A 12,594-nucleotide genomic window follows, 5' to 3' on the forward strand; every position below is an offset into this window, starting at 1 on the left:
TCAATTTTCTATCAGTTCGTCTTGGCTGTTATTCTGTACTGTGGACCATTACTGTATCATTGCATAGCCTCAGGGGAAAAAAAACACATCATTTTATGCATCTGTGGTCCAGTCAAGAGTCATTCTTGTTACTGCACAACTTTGTAGCGAGGCTTATTGTCATCAATATCATAGTCCCACTACTATCAATACATCATTCTAAATTGTCTACAAAGCTGGCCTCTGTGGTACTATGTGGGGAAAACTAACTTACAGAAACTTTAGGAATTTTGCCTCATTTATTATCAGAATAATTGAGGTTGGAGAGGACCTCAGGAGATCACCTAGTCCAACCTTCTGCTCAGGTCAGGATTAACATCCATTTCAGAGGAAGTAGCTCAGAGTTTTATCAAATCTGACCTTGAAAACCTCCAAGGACAGAGATCGTCAACATGTTCCAATGCTTATCTGTCCTCTCGTTTTCTACTGTTCTGCTGTAAAGCTCCGGAAAAGCATTTTCTCTTTTATTCTCATCTGTCTTGAAAATTATAGTCTTGAAAGCAGAAATCCTGCTGGAGCAGATGGGCTTTTAAAAGACATGCACCAGAGAAGATAAAATTATAAAGCAGCTGAGGTAGAGCATTAGAACATAATGAACTGAGCTGCAGTCTCAGTTTTCTCCCTCTAGTGCAGTCTAAGATTAGTACATGTGACTCATTACCTAGGAGAAAAGAGAGAGTCCAATCTGATATATACTATGCCAAATCACAGCCTTCTTATGTAATGCCACATCACCAAAGATTTTTTTTGCTCCTGTGAGTACTGTAGAGCATCCTTCTTACCCAAGAACATGCAGGCAAGAGTAGGGGGAAGAAGCAGGAGGGGAGCCAGGAGTCTACTGCACAAAAAAACTGAGGGGAAAGCAATGGAGCATTATGCAGGGATGTCACTCATGTTCTGAAACAGCAAAGTAGATTGACCACAAAATTCAAGAAGTCTTCTTCTCACTACACAATGGCATTAATCTGAGGACAAATTTGCTTGCTGTGCATTTTCCCTGCTACATCTCAAACGCAGGTGCAACAACCACTCTTCAAATACCAGTTTCCTTCAGGTTTTGTATTTCTCTTAGATTCTTTTATTCTTCTCTCAGGATCCTTGCTCTTTTCTATTGTTTGATATTACTGTTATTTAAAGTTTTTGATCTCCATAACCAGATATTTCCGTAGGAGTGGGCTTCAGTATTGGCAGATGACCTATACATATAAAAAATGCAAGTGCATGAGGCACAGGTAATGGTGACACAGTGACATCCTCAAGACTTCTAGAATGCTGAGGTGGAAGGGCAGGCTAAGAACTTCAGGATTCTCCCAGTATCACCTATGTATTGGTTAAACAGCTATATATTGGTTAAACAGCTTCTGTATCTCATACAAAACCATGTCTAAGACTGCCCACTATTAGTGAGATTGCTTCAAGGGAATCAGTGCTGCTTACTGTAGTACTAGTTTATGCAATACGGACTTCCAGAACACTAGTGACCATTCTGTTAACAATGGTTCTGTCAGCATTTTCAAATTATATGTTAAGTGACTGGAAAAAGGGAAGCATTGCACACATTCCAGCTCTGGGTCCCCCAGCATAAGAAAGACATGGAACTATTCCAGAGGAGAGCCACAAAGATGATCAGATGGATGGAACACCTCTCCTATGCGGACAGGTTGAGAGAGTTTGGGTTGTTAAACCTGGAGAAGAGAAGGCTCTGGGAACACCTTGTTGCAGACTTTCAGCACTTAAAGGGGGCCTACAAGAAAGGTGGGGAGGGACTGTTTAGTAGGGCCTGTAGTGATAGAACAAGGGGTGATGATTTTAAACTAAACAAGGGTAGATTCAGACTAGATATAAGGAAGATTTTTTTTGTTATGAGGTTGGTGAGGCACTGGAACAGATTGGTTTACATCTAAACCAGAGAGGTTTAGATACCCCATCCCTGTAAGCATTCGAGGTCAGGTTGGATGGGCTCTGAGCAACCTGATCTAGTTGAAGATGTCTCTGCTCATTGCAGGGATGTTGGACTAGATGACCTTTAAAGATCCCTTCCAACCCAAGCCATTCTATGATTCTGTGCTTCTAAGTACTGATGCTGTTGATACCTTGTGCAGAAGCCCATCAGTCATGGTACTTTAAACAGCTTTAGAGTCACCAGATTCTTATTTAGATTACTAAGATCCAGAATCTTTCTCTTGCCACTTCTCTGACTTGAATGGATTTTAGAGTTCTATCATTACAGAGATAGGTCCTTTACTAGGGACAAAAATCATTGGGGTCTTCCATACCAAGCTCTGAGAACCTATTCATGCTTTTCAGGCCTTAATGAGTCTCATGGAGTGTATTTCAAGCATACCGGTTTGATTCTAGCACCTGGTCAAGATCATAGGATTTCCATTCCCTTAAGATTCTGGGAAGGATCCTATAAGTGTGTTGTGTCCATATTAGCATTTTAGTTTAAATCAGTAGTGGGCTTTTGAAATTAATATCTCAACTGTCCCCATTTACAGCACTTCAAGTCACATCATGAAATAGTCTTGGAACACATGAGCTGAATACCTTTTGAATGAAACTAAACTGGAAGATGCCTGCGAGGTAGTGTACCTAATATTCCCAGCTGTTAATAATTGTGTGTTGTGTAAGACCAGATAGAGCTAGTCGTAGAATCACAGAATTATTTAAGTTGGATAAGACCCTTAAGATCATGGAGTTCAACCATAAACCTAGCACTGCCAGATCCAACACTAAACCATGTCCCTCAGTGCCACATTTACATGGCTTTTAAATACCTCCAGGGACAGCGTCTCAACCACTTCCCTGGGCAGCCTGTTCCAATGCTTTATAACCTTTTCAGTGAAGAAACTTTTCCTAATAACCAATCTAAACCGCCCTGGCACAACTTGAGGTTGTTTCCTCTTGTCCTATCACTTGTAACTTGGGAAAAGAGACCAACAGGTAGTTGTAAATGTGGTAAGGTCTCCCCACAGCCTCCTTTTCTCCAGACTAAACAACTGCAGTTCCCACAGCCACTCCTCATAAGACTTGTTGTCTAGACCCTTCACCAGCTTCGTTGCTCTTCCTTGGATGCTCTCCAGCACAAACACCCTGGTAGTAGTCTGGAAAAAAGAAATTATCATGGTTTTGCACTTCTTGACTCTACTCTTAAACAAGAATCTCACAGAAGCAGTTGTGCTGAAAAGGACCCGTGAGTTCTGGTGGACAACAAATTAAACATAAGCCAGCAGTAGGCTCTTGTGGGGAAAAAGGCCGGCTGTGTACCGGGCTGTATTAGCAGCCATGTAGCTGGTAGATTGGGGCATACTTTTATACATATCTGATTGTATTAATTGGGATTAATGGAATCACTGAGAAGTTTCATATAATAGTGAACTCAGACCATGAAAAGGCTATGCTACCTGCCACTGCTGACATTCAGTAGATAGTTTTCTCTTAAACAGATTACGAGCTAAGTATTAGGCCAGCCATAAAGTTTTCTTCATTGTGACAAAATGGCTCCACTAGTTTTTGCAGCTGTGGGTGGAAGATTTCTTTTTCCAATGCCCCTGAGCAAGTAATACAGCATAGTGGTTTTACGGCCTATAGCTGAGATGGAAACAGGACTTGAGTCTTAAGTACAACAGAATCAGATCTTGTAACACATAATCACCTCAAATATTTAGTTACTATCAAATGTCTGTGTATTGCTAAAGGAAGGGGATTTCTGCTCATTTGTTAGAGAATGAATGAATGACTCTTTTGTTAATTAGAATCAGATTGCAAAAAGTGTTTGCATTTGTATGAAGAAACTTCAAATTGAAAAGTCACTGTTCAGTCTTGCCCACAGTTGTGTGCACATACTTTCTAAAATCAGCAAGTGTTGGCTAGCATTGTAGCAGATAAATGACACAGACACATGTGTCTAAGGGCAAGATTGACCCCACAGGCTGTAAGACTTGCCACCACCTAACTTTTCACATTCCACAGACATGGTGTGGATAAAACTAATTCACACTAATAAGCATGCCTGTACATTTTAAAATTCTGATAACATTATTATCAATGTTCTTCTACATAGTTTAAACACCTATGTATAAAGCAAAATGTGAATTCCATTTCTGTGTACACTTTCCATTCACTCAGATTTACTTTGTGAGGGTTTTTATTTAATAATGGTATTCTAGCCAGAATTATAGAAAATTCATTTTCAGGCACAGGTCAGCAGAATTAACAAAGGTATGTAAGATAGGAATTTTCATCAGATAGTCGTTTAAATACCCATTTTCTATACTATGATACCTATTCTCTTGTACTTCACCCTTCTAATATGTCTATATTTTTGCATGTTTCTCAGAGATATGAAAGATCTGCAAAGGTACAACCTCTGGAGTTGTACAGAGGCTGCCCCGATAGCTTATGTTTAGACTTATCCTTGGCTCAAAAGTTAGACAATTTTCACAGTAGGAGCTTGGACTTGCCAGTTATTCCATATGTGCTATGCCTTTCATGACAGACCCTCCAACTTTGCTTACCACTGCAAACATCTACATTGTGCCCATGTAGTCAGCCCGATTTGATCTACAAGACCTTCAGTAATGATCTGCAACTGAAGCATGTATAAGATACACACCTGCGGCAAAGGGATTTCCAAAATCAACCTTCTGTCCGGCAGGTTAGAGGCTGATGCCCTGTGGCCTCACGCTTTGAATGCATCATGGAGGCAGTGGCCTAACTTACCTGTTTAACTTGCAGTCCTGCAAGTGAAGCACAGGTGCTCAAGAGTTATGTCATGTAGATTACATCCAGTCTGCTTGTCATGGAGCAGGCAAGTGTGTCCCTGCAGGTCTAGATGAGGTTCCATATGTACAAGTATAAATTCTTTGGTTTTTAATCTTGTAGTTGTATTCTCCTGTTGCATTCAGATCAGAGTCATATTCCTTCTTTGGCCTTCTTTGCATGCTGGTTAGAGACTTGTTAGAAGAAAATATTTTCTTCCTTTAACTCTTTCCAAAAGTTTTATTTTTCTCCTAGGCCCATATAGTTCCCTTCTATATTGTTATTTACTAATCCGCTTCGGGTAATAGCTACTTAATTATATAAAGACGCCCCCAGGAAGCAAAGTCTGTTTCATGCCTAACAGATTTTTAGTAGAACACTGAGATTATGTTGATATTGAGTCATGGAGGAAGAACACAGCAAGCTAATACACTTTTGGAGGACTGGAGCCAGGACAACTTAATTCAGCCTTGCCCATTAGCTTCCATAACAATAGAGCTGAAGCATAAGTCAGATCTCAATTCTTTGTTCTTGTTCCTTCTCCAGCACAGAGTTTCTCTGCCAGTGAGCAAGCTGGCATATGCTAATGTTGAGTTTGAACTTGTGTTAACATGTAGGTAATAGAGGTGTTACAGGAACTAAATTTTAAACTTGAGATTGTACAAACATGACAGTGCAGATGTATCCTGAGGAACCAGGATGCTACTGACAGAAAACTTCCTTTATTTAGGGGATGACTGTCATTCTGAAGTCCACTGACACATTTCAGGTCTATTGCTTTGTTATAGCAGATATTGTAAGAAGCCACGAGAGTAATTATGTGGTATTGATAGAATCTACCCAGCTTCAGGAACACAGGACCAAACCTGTTCTTAGTTTTGGGAAGGGGTTCATTCTCAGGGATTCCATTTTGTTTAGGGTGGGTTGGTTTTGGCTTTTCTCCAATAAATATCGTGAGGTTTGACTGAAGTTTCTCTTCAGTCAAAATTTAGGTTTAAAAAAAAAGGGTATTCATTAAGCACATTCTTTTGAAACAAATTATAAGGCTACATCAACACTGCCAGTTATGATTCTTTGGTGAACGAAAAGACAAAATCAGAGTAGAAAACATCCATGAATCATGTGTAAGTGTAGACAGTGTCTGGTTGTGAAAGATGGTCAGTGGTAATCATGGCTCCTTGATAAGGGCTTTGAAAGGAGGGTAAATATCAAGTTGTGATAGCCCTACTGTGGACATTCCCAGATACCTGTCAAAGGCATAAGGCAGGGGTTTTTTAGTGAGAAATTGCATACGATTTCCAGAAATGGGTAATAATGTGACTCTACTGAAATGGAAGATTCTTTGAATTACTAATCTTCTGTATTGTTTGCACTACTTATCTACAATTTAATTATTTTTTTTTTAAAGATTCTAGTTGGCAGTTGAAAGAGGCCTTTGCCTTTACAGGAAAGTAAATAACCTGCCCACAATCCTTCAAAAGATGCTCTTCTTCTATGTGAGACTTATAGATAGGGTAAAACATTTGTAAGACAGACAAGTGGTGGTTAATTATATTAGAACTACTGGTTTTCTATAATTAGTTTGTCTTTACAGCATGTAACCCAGATAACGTTAATTGTGATTAATTAGTGACCAGCTGATTATGCCGCCCTGATCAACTTGAACTGTCAGTGGTTTAGCAACAAATAACGTAGTGCTGTAATAATGATTGTATCTACCTACACTTCAAAATGTGTGTTTACTGTTAGATATGTTTCCCTTAGAAATTACTTTAAAGGAGTGCTATTCTCCTAACCAGCTAGACAAGCAAGCATTGAGTGTGAGTGTGCCATAATAAAGATATTTTATATTATTAGACCATTCTCTAGCTAAACTCTGGGGGTTTTGAGCTTAATTAAAATAGATAATAAAATATGCTGCTGCAACACTAGTAAAATAACTTCACTTTTTCAAAGGGAAGGGAAAGGCTATTATACTAAAGAGGTATACTGTTATTCATAATGCCTTTAACGTTCATTTGTATGCAATTACTTTCTTTGATTGCTTCTACAAGTCTTTCAGGGAGCAGTAAAAGAGAAAAACTCTAACAAAACATGGTTATGAATCACTATATTTAACTACTAGGATTTCAAGTTCATTTTAGAAGCACATGGATTTCATTGGGTTTTGCAAACGGCACATTTAGCTTTGTGTTTCTCCTGGAAAACAAAATGATCAGGCAGTTTATGAGATGTTTTAAAATAAATCTGAATTGCAGTTTCCTTTTCTGAACCTGCTTTATACTTTCAGTGGGTGTGTTAATCAAGTTACATTTCATTTTGGATGCATGAAAGCAATTTTAGCAACTACTTCCTACCAAAATAAACAGCAGTAGAGATAATTTGCCACGGAATTATCTACTTAGCCCACCCTGTTATCTGTGTAGAAGATGTGTCTGAATGGCTTCTGTAGAGATTGAGAATGCAGCATTTGTCTGCAAATATTTTAGTTGAGGTTTTAATTGAATATAAACATAAACTGCATGAACTTTGGCACTTGAAGTACTCCTGAGAAAAAGCTATCACTAGTAATATAGGACTGTAAGTACTCATATATTGTGCGGATATTGCATCAAAGCTGTCACTTGGTAAGCATATCAGCCTTTCACTTCTGTCTTAGAAACCAACAGGATGCTATCTAAGTGTGTTTAGCCAGCTGAAAGCTATCAGAGAGTTCCTCCAAACAAACATTGTTTGAATTAATATGTTATTTCCAAACAAGTTACATTGGCAAGGTATAAGGTAACATGTGGTTTAGAAAAATAAACCTAAATAAAATGAAAACAGAAGCAGCAGAAACTCTGTTTGAGTCTTGTATGAGCTCTATGTGGATTTTATCTACATGGTAAATTACTGAAAATTAGAAATAATATTCTAAGGAGAAAAGGTCAAGACACAAAGGAAAAATTTGAATATAGCGGAAGCACCCATTAGATCTTAGTTAAGCATGGAAGCGAACATTTGGTAACAAGTCAGTGAAATTGCTATACCTTATTATATAGGTATTATTCAGTTCTGATAGTACTGCTGGCATCTGTTTAAACAAATCTCCTTGTAAGACCTGATCCAAAGGCCAACAATGTCAATGGGCTAGTTGTCAATTCTGTGATTTCTAAACAGACAAAGGTGAAGATTGGAGAAGCTGGGAGTATTAGCTGATGACCAAGAATGACTGACTGAAGAGCTCATGGAAGAAAGCAAACCAAGCATTGCTGCACTCTAGTCTCCTGCATTCTCTGCAGATTCTCCAGTCCTGCCTTTTCCAGTTTTATTTGATACATGGTATTCTCTGATAAAGCGCTTGTTGATCAGAGACTACCCATGTTGGTAGCTTTGAGATATGAATAAAACAGGACTGTGATAATAACACGAAATTGCTTAGGTACAGATCAGAGATTCTTTGTTTTTCAGAAAGCTCATCATCATGGGATCTGATCGTGTTCAAGATGTATTCTGAGAACATTCTGTAAGTTAAGAAAATGCTGCGTGTATTTTTCAAATGAAGTGATAAGGCTCATGAAAAAAGAGGAGAGGATGCCGATAGGTGAGGTTTAGGCATAACTGGGGAATGAACCTACAAGTCCACATCTCCTTCAAAGCATTTATTCTATACAAGTGCAACTAATTTAGAAAGACTTCGAGCTCTACTCTTGAGCTGCAACTTGTAGAATCAAATCAGTAAGTAGTGCAAGAAGTATAGGAGATGAAAAGTATGACATGTCTCCCTTTCTTATATAAAAAAGCATTAATGTAGAAGAGGTTAATGAAATGAGAAATTTCAGTGGACTTAACTGATTTTCTGTTTACTTGTGAACACACACTGCTGCTAAACATTCATTTTTAAAACCTATACAAATACTTAAATTTTGAAAGGTTCACTGAAAATCATTTAGGTTCTCTGAATGTCACTGCTCACTTCTTTTTAAGAAAATTGTATTATTTACTATTCTTCATTTGGTGGAAACTATTGGTCAATGGCTAGACATTTTTAGCATTCAATATACATGCAGTGTTCAGTTGCTGATAAACACATAAAAGCATGTTTGTCAAGAACAAGACACAGCACGGTCTTCAGGACCTTTTTGGATTTTAATTATATTTAGTAAGACATGAAGTTTTCCTCTTCTCCATTTCTTTATGAATTACATTTTTTCATGGCCATGAAAGTAGACAATGCAAATGCATCTTCAAAATTATCTGTAAGAAACCATCTGTTTAAAAAAAAAATAAATTAAAAAGTGTTTGGTTTTCTTAGTTCACAAACCCATACAGACCAAATGGATATTTGTCCTTTTTTGAAACACCTTTGATCTTCTCCACATAGCATCTCCTACCACAAATAGATGAAACTTAGATACAAAGCTGTTTCCAGAAATGATTAGGATTCCTGGATGAGAAATTGTGTTCTAACATTCTTAAGCTATTAAAATCTATTGTAATCTGTTTAATTTGTTGATTAAAAATTGCTTCTTTCCTCTGTCTAGAAATCAAATCAGTGAAAGTATGTTTTATTTTGATTTGATTTGTTTTTTAAATAATATTCTTCCCTGTTTTGAAATTCCACAAACTGGTAAAGGATTAGTCAAAAAAGGTTGAGAGAGCAAGTTAAAATAAATAAAGAAGAAAGAGGTGTAAAGTTGTGTAACCCAATTTCCTTGAAGTTGTTTAAAAGCTGTTTAGGGCTATTTGAAGTTATACAGCAGGTACGCGAGAGAATTGACCCCCCAACTTCTGATTTACACTAACATTTAGTCTAAACTGAAGTCTAGAGGTATCCCAAGTTTTGTTCAGACATTCCCTTGGTTGACCTTATCTGTATTTATCTAAAGAATATCTCGTTGTCCAAGTTATAGCCATGCCACTTCCTTTCCCTGCAACATTTTTCCCCCATGAAATCTTAGGTGCTCAAATTCACTGGATAGAAATGTAGGGTCACTAATTTTTCAGCAAAACTGGGAACAATCTTAATATAAATTACTATCAGAGGGATAAGATAACAGGTTTCCAGTGTCCCCTTCTCCTACCAGATAGTATCTTCATTAGTTTTTATACTTTCAGTCGTAAAATATCTCTCTCATGTACAGGCTAGATAGCCGTGATCCAACTACTGAAGAAGCCAATTAAATACTTCAAAAGCTGAGAAAACACTATAGTTTCAGGTAATGACAAATAAAGTTGTTCTATGCCAATGCTATAATTATTTATCCAACCTTTATAGACATGATTGTATCTCCACACGAATTTTACATACCACTATTTTTCATACCATCTGTAACTTAAGAATTCTCTGGTAACTAATTGTAAACTATTTGTCAAGCATGGCATGTTTATAACATCTTCTTACATTCTAGTTCATATTTCGTATTCATTTACTTTCATCAGCTGTTAAAGAACAAATTTTGGAGACATTTAGGTCATCCAGGTAAATATTATTAAAATTTCCGGCATCTTTTCACTCTAGGTCATCTACCTCACTTTAATACTGTTGCACATTATAGTTTCCCTTCAGTTACTGTGGAAGGGGAAGTGCACAGGAAATTCTATGGCATCTAGTGCATGTATAGTGGTAACAATGTGCATCTAATATTGAAGAAATAAAATGATTAGTCCTTTCCTGCATGTGCACGACTCCCCTGAAGATCTCTGGGAATTGCATATATGTAAGGCAAATTTTGATGTTAAATGCTTATATCCCCACTTCAAGAGGTAAAAATGGCCTTGGAATGAATAACCAGAGTCATTGGAATTGTACTCAGTAACTAAAATTGTAGCTGATTTTTATTTTGTAACCAAAAATTCGGAAAGCTTCAGTTTGAACATGATATTTGACTGCTGCAAGTCTTACTCTTCAGAACACTTGTTTGAGTCATACCTTTCTTTTTTAGGCAAGTTAAAAAAAAATTGTGTATTGGAATCCACATATTTAAGCATATTGCTGCCATCATATGGTTATATACTTATTTGACAGAATGGTACAATAAAAGCAATTCTCCATTTTAAAAGAAACATTGTTATGTAAGGAAGTATAAAGTTGCACAGTGAAGTAGTAATGAGCGTAATAAAGTTTTTAATCCTTTTTCATGTTTAGGCTGTAACAGCTCTGCCTGTCTCCAACTCTGAAACATACTGTCTCCTGAAGCTAAATGAGTAAGATGATGTTCTGTGTGATCCATACAAGACAACATAAGGACAATGTACTTAAATGTTAGTCAGAAAAAATACCGTGGGAGAGAAGTTAGTGGGAGTTTTGCCTGGCTAAGGAATGAATAAAAACCAGGAAAAGCTGTCAGAACGTATCCCGGGTGGTTACAAAAGTAATCGTCAGTGTATTACAGTATGTTAAATCAAATTCAGTCTTACTCATTTTGTCTGTGATCATCTACTTTTTAAAGGAGCTTCTCATGCAACCTTCATAAATTACTATGTTGGCTGTCCTTGCCTGATTTTTAAAAATGACATAAATTGCCTTTTCAATCTTGGGCTTATATTTGTGCTGGCAGGCATCAGTCATGTTGAAGCAAATGCTCTTTCCTTTCTGCTCATTTGTCCCATAGAGATCATAAGCCTAGCCAGTAACGCACAGTAGCAATGTGGCTAGTAAGAAAAAAAAAAAAGAAAGAACGGGATAGGAAAGGAAGAATATACCCATATAAATATATTATTTAAAAACCTTACTTGGGTGGAGAATACTAGTGCTAAAATTAATGCAATTTTTGAACATTTTTGGAAATAGGAACCATCAGTATGATGAAAACTGTCAGTATTTGAAGACAAAATTGCTTTTTTCTTTTTAACTTTTGGTAGTATAAAATCTCACATGATCAGGCCTGTTCGATTTACCTCGGATCATTCAGCCTGTGTTAATTTCTACAACATATTATTTACTTTGAAATGATTCTACAGGAAGTGACAAATCTGTACTTAAACATTTTTACAAGGTTAACTTAGGGTTAAAATAGCTGATTCATAGTTTTGTAGGAAATATAGTTAAGACAGCTTACTCAGCCACCATAAAATGGATTCTGACCCTATAATCATAATGGAGGAAAACAGCATAAGAAAAAGGGGTAGAAAGGACGATTCTTGTCAATGTAATGAACTTTACTAAGTTCAAAAAGTTGTGTGTCTTCCTCAGCTGTAAAACAAGGATGTATCATTTCCAGGTGAGCTTCATTGTATTGGTCCAGAATTTCAGAGCAGATGAGCAAAACAGTATATTTAATAGAGATTTTAATCCTAAGTAAAATTGCCAGACTGCACTAGACAACAAAGATAAACCTAGTTTTCATATGTATTGGAAACAGATGTTAAAGGGATGTAACAGTTTTATAAACATGAGTTCGGAATTACTACATTGCTCATAAGTGATGAAATAACAAGTGCAAGTTCTCATAACTATGCAGGGTTTTATTGATCCAAAGGAAGAAAAGTGAGAGAAGCAAAAAAAACCCTCTACAGTGGTGTTATCTCCCTGTAGAGGGATTTCTTTCACTTTTTTTTTTTTTTTTTTTTTTAATCCATGGGGTTGCACTACGAAAATGGTTTTGCACCTTCCATTACCCGAGGATGCTCATGTAGTGGCACAGGCCAGAAGTCTGTTTCACAGGCATCTTTAACATATGCGTTTAATAAGACATAGAACAGCAGAAGAGGAAAACTCTAAAGTCTCTTGCTATCCCTGCCATATATTATACAAATAAAAGTGAAGTCCCAAACCTCCCTCAAAATTCCGCTCCTGTAGCAGCCAGCTGCATA

This window comes from Larus michahellis, chromosome 1 (assembly GCF_964199755.1).
Source record: "Larus michahellis chromosome 1, bLarMic1.1, whole genome shotgun sequence".
Classification (NCBI taxonomy): domain Eukaryota; kingdom Metazoa; phylum Chordata; class Aves; order Charadriiformes; family Laridae; genus Larus; species Larus michahellis.